General features: G+C 41.1%; 1 long non-coding RNA gene across 1 annotated transcript; it reads right to left on the reverse strand.

The window, feature by feature from the left end:
* Positions 1-3,034: 3,034 nt before the first annotated feature.
* On the reverse strand, positions 3,035-4,579 carry LOC117541384. Its single transcript, XR_004568309.1, has 4 exons — positions 4,275-4,579; positions 3,512-3,581; positions 3,321-3,435; positions 3,035-3,133 (listed from the first exon to the last, which is right to left on the reverse strand). It is a non-coding gene; the product is annotated as an uncharacterized LOC117541384 (long non-coding RNA).
* Positions 4,580-5,510: the final 931 nt, after the last annotated feature.

A 5,510-nucleotide genomic window follows, 5' to 3' on the forward strand; every position in this document is an offset into this window, starting at 1 on the left:
GGCCAAGACAATGGTAGGGGAAACACTGAATATTCATACCCCTTTGATGGTTCAATGTGCTGGTAGGTCAGAGGACTGTCAGCCACTAACAACCCCCGACTCTCAAGGCGTTGGCACAGGGCGACACAGGATGCAGCGTCTTTACAGAACGTCTCCAGCTCAGAGAACTTCCACACCCTGCCCTCTCTGTTGAAGTGCTTCTGGGAAGTCTTGGCCCTCACTTCCTCCATCTCTCGCTGCTCCGGGGTGTGTTCTTTCATGCACACCCTGTGCAGGTGAGTTCTGATTGAAAGCTGAGGGGTGTTGCAGAGCAGGCAGAACACAACCCTTCTCTCCATTGCCCTGTGAACAGAGAGGGAATGGGAGAGAGAATGAGAGAGAGAGACATAGAGAGATATATTATTTAGTATAAATACAAAGGCTACTTATTACCTCTCAGGCGCGCTCGTCGCCATCGCATCCATATTGAAATGATGGCTCTTCAGCAGACACCCATTTTATTATATCCCCAGCCGGGCTTGTTTTTGTGGACATTGAAGCCCCAAGAGGGGTGGACCATTTACAGTCATGTGTCAAAACACTTCATCATACCCCAGAAATCTCCCAGCCTGGACTGGTCAGGGTCATCTGTACCCCCAAGCTTCCCTGGCCTGAGATGGCATGACTTTTAAGCATTACTTTGCACTATGCCAAATGTATCTGACAGCTTTAGTTACTGTACATATTGAAGTGAGTGGCTAATATATTGTCCCTATATTTTTGAATGTATACATTCAAATAACTTGCTAATATAAAATGTAAATCAATGTCCTGAATGTTTTCCTATCTGACCATGGCTGTCCTCTGTCTCCTGCTATCTGTATATTTTGCAAAGTCTATTGGCGCGTTTCCACTGTAGGCCTCGCTCGGTTTGGTTAGGCCTTATCATTATTATTATTAGGCTCGGCTCTTCCATTGCAGTTTAGGAACTGGGGCAGTTACTATAGTAACGCAGTGTAGGCGGAGCCGTGACGTCATCTTCAATGAGAGCCCCAGAAAAACAACACAGCCGTTAGCTCTTAGCACTCAGAGCTCACAGCTCCTCATATCTGTTCAGAAACTAGACAAAAGTTAAATAAGTACAAACCACAGACTGCCTGTGTCATGGCGAATACAGTCGCTGCTTTATTTATGTCTGTATAGGCCGTTGTTGTGAGTGTGGACGGTCGGAGCATATATACCGTTAGCTTAGCCAAGCTACATTTAGAAAACACGCATTTTAAAAGGTGTTTCTCTGCCGTCTGTCTGCAGACTTGTCAAAGCATTAATTCATGGTTTTTACTAACCGGTATCAGTATGTTGTTACTTCGGCATCATTTTGAAACGTGTATTACAATTAAATCACGGTCAAATATGTTCATCTTGTTGTAGTTGTAGCCCCCTTGCCAGCGATTCTCTCTAGTTTAGCATACTCAGCCCGACTCAGCCTGGTTGTTCCTGGCCCTACAACCACGATTTAGTCGGGCCAGAAAAAAGGTGAAAAAGTAGCCCCGGGCCAAAACTAGGCCAAGTGGAAACGCAACCAAAAACGGGCCCCGCTCGGCACGCTTAAAGCGAGCTACCCGCTGCAGTGGAAACGCGCCATATCTCTGCTCACGCTGTTGCGTCGGCGTGTTGCACTGGAGCCAGACACCGCAAAGACTTCAGCCGAGCACGTACGAACTGCGCATGCGTGAGTGGCAATAACTCTCCTTACCAGCAGGCGGCGGTAGTGTGTATTCGTCATTCAAAACAGGCAACAACCGGAAAACAGAGAAGAAGAACAGATACGTGATATTGGGTCCTTCTCACTTCGGTTAAATGGATTCCTTGCGTCCCTCACTTGCGTTGTTTCCCTGCGACTAGTCCCTCCCACCAGGGAAGCATGGAGGGACGCAAGGAAACCACGAGAAGCAGGGAAATTAGTTTTAAGAGCAATGGGACGTCCTTTCCTCCGGAGCATCACGTGAAGCGACGTGTGATGACGCCGCACAGCTGATCGTCTGACAGCAGCTCTGTCCCCGTTATTTTCACACTCTGTTAGTACACATTTACTGACACAAACATTTGTATCATCTGTTGTAGACCCAAATAAATAAAATAAAATAAGAACTAATTCTCAAAAAAGATAAACGCCATTCTTAAAATGTATAAACGAACAATAGTTTGATTAATATTGATTAGAGTGCACAATAGAAATACATAATGGAGAGAAGAAAAAGAGATATGTTATCTATCAAAACCCAGTTAGATTAACATTCATTGGATTGCACACTTTGTGTGTTTGTGTGGATATGTAGCACATTAACATTTTAAATAGCACTTAATGACTGATTGAATGGAAATGACAATAAATGAAAATGTAAAACGAAAAAAGCGATCATGAAAATGTTTCCAAAAAATGAATAAAATGATTTTTGACCACTTTGTTGTTCAGATATATCACATATTTGTAACTAAATTATACATGAATTGAAACAAAACACGGTATAAACTGAGGAGTGACTCCCATGAGGTTCATGTAATGACTAGCAATATAGGATTTATTCAACAGCGGTAAAGCATTAAGTTGCTAAATTAACGTACACTGAACTGTTACATTACATTACATTGCATTTAGCTGACGCTTTTGTCCAAAGCGACTTACAATAAGTACATTCGACCAGGATGACACAACCTTGAAGAAAACAGAATCATATAAGTACATCAGGTTTCATAGAGCCAAACATTTCAAGTGCTACTCCATTGGCTTTAGGTAAGCCAGTCCTTTATTAGTATAAAAGTGCTTCGTTAATAGTTCTAACGCTCGAAGTGGAGTCGAAAGAGATGAGTTTTCAGTTTGCGCCGGAAGATGTGCAAGCTCTCTGCCGTCCTGATGTCAATGGGGAGATCATTCCACCATCTTGGAGCCAGGACAGCAAACCCACGTGTTTTCGCCGATGGGAACTTGGGCCCCCCTCGCAGCGAGGGCGCAGCGAGTCGTTTGGCTGATGCAGAGCGTAACTGTAAAACGTACCACTATTTAGGAAAGGACCTGATCAGAAGGATTGACTAGTAAGACAGCAAAGAGGTGGAGGAGGTCTCTGTCATGTACAACCATTGGTAGATGTTACACCTGAAAGAAAGATAAGGAAATAAGACAACACAGGAGGACAAACATCCTCTTAAGTAAAAGACCAAATCATGTCAAGCTTTAACCTGAGGCTGTTTTTTCAGTCTTTACAATGCACTGTTGGAAATTACATTCCAAAAGCTAAATTCAAACTCAATACCATAAATAACTGGGTACCAAAGTGCTTTACCTGATAGAACACGTTCCACACGGAGCAGCAACCATCCGGCTGGGCCGTATGCTGCATATCATCTCCTCCCTCTCCACTGTTTCCAGTAGATATCTACTGCCTCTGTCCAATAAAACTGAAATGCCCCAAAACAATCATATTTAAAAAGTTAAAAAACAATATCTTGCTTTTGGCATTCAAATGTATCTCACCTTTTTCCTGGATGTCAGGAAGACGTTCCCTTCAAGTCCGCAACCAGTCATAGGAGTTCAAATGCAAAGCCTGAACGATGACAAGAGCGAGACTTACATTTTACAAGATAAGTAATACCAGAGCAGTGTTTAGGACATGCAGAGAACAGATCAAATCCCCTGACAGGCTCACGCACTTTGGTGATGTCCTCATCTGATAATGATGTTTCATTTTTAGAAGCAAAGTAACATTACTCAAGGTATATGTTGGACCCAACTCATGTACAGTATGTTTTGCATCTCCTCAACAATGGTCTGTATAGTTGAGTAGAAACAAACTGTCCCTACAGTTTCAGGTAGATTAACAAAGAAAAGTTTGCAATGAAGCACAAAACCCCTCTTTGTATTAAGCTAGCTGCCATAGAAAGTACAGCTTAACATGCTAACCTGGTAGAGTTAGCTAACGTTAGCTAACTTCATGTCCAACTAAAAACCTCTAACGTGCATTACATTGACGATTTTAAACACAACTTAACTCTCAACTTGTAAAATAACGTTAATTTAACATACCCTTAAATAACTACATCACATTTTTCAAGGGCAACCCAAACTGCAGAAAACGTTAGCTGCTAACTGTTGTTAGCTAAGACAGCTAGCTCGTAACAATAGCCTCCTAGCAAACGTAAGGTTACGTTAACATTAACTTAACGTTGTAAGAAAGCAAAACGAACCTTCGAGACATATTTTACTCTCAGACTGGGTGTAATTGTGTAGCGTTGCTTACCTCCAGAAGGACTTTTAGCTGTTTCCCAGTAGAGACTAGAGAGAGCTGTCAGAGCGGTTGCTCTCAGAAGAGCAGCATTGGGCGGACCAGATAAGACCAGATAAGACCAGAGAAGAACCAGTTAAGCACCAGAAAAGCACAAGAATGGTTCTTGAACCGGTTTGGTTTATTGGCAGTTTGCAAACCACTTAAGAGTACTGGAGTGTGAAACAAAAGCTATTGAGTCAGTGTTGTGGTGCTGTTGCTTTGGTCTGGATCTGTGAGCTAACCACGCCCCGTTCATTTGCATATAAGGAATGGAAATGTCTCATCATGAAATACAAGTCACATGAAATAAATAAATGCGCCATTATGAAATACGAGTCTCTTGAAATAAATAAATGCGTCATTATGAAATACAAGTCATCTGAAATAAATAAATATGTCATTATGAAATACGAGTCTCTTGAAATAAATACATGTGTCATTATGAAATACGAGTCTCTTGAAATAAATAAATGTGTCATTATGAAATAAAAGTCTCTTGAAATAAATAGTGTCATTATGAAATAAAAGTTCCATGAAATAAATAAATGTGTATTTAAATGTACATGTATACATATTTATTGCCTAATTTATTTATTTTAGAATTTATTTCATAGCCATATTTATATATGTATTTATTTAATTATTTATGTATTTATTTATTTATTTAATTTTGGCTTAAATGGCATTCCATACAGAACTACTACAGAGAGCTGTCACTATGATAAAGTAGGACTAGGCTAGTGCAAATATAAACTATTCCTAAAAACACACTCACATATTACACATACATGCGCATAGTTAGCCATGTAAAATGAAAATGTTGCTTGCCTTCAGTCCTGTAGGAGTCTGGACGAGCACCTTCAGAGCCATATCGACACAAGCCAGCCAAATCTTCTTGCTTCAGGGACCAGCAAGGAGGCCATCGGCAACTTCTTCATTCTGATCGACAAGAAGCGCATCCCCTGTGAGGCTACCACTTCCTTAACAGCAATTGATGAACTTTTTAAGCTTCACTTTGTCTTAGGGACTAGCTATGATCCAGCACTCAAAAGCATGTACACATTTCTGCAAACAACTGTCTATAACATAGATTTGTTTTGTACTGAAACACTGGGTGTGAGTGTGTGTGTGGTCCAAAAAGGTTGTTTGTTGCCTGACCTCAACTGCCACAGAGGGTTATTTATATACATTTTTGCTGTTGGACAATAT

Source organism: Gymnodraco acuticeps, unplaced genomic scaffold (genome assembly GCF_902827175.1).
Source record: "Gymnodraco acuticeps unplaced genomic scaffold, fGymAcu1.1, whole genome shotgun sequence".
Taxonomy (NCBI): domain Eukaryota; kingdom Metazoa; phylum Chordata; class Actinopteri; order Perciformes; family Bathydraconidae; genus Gymnodraco; species Gymnodraco acuticeps.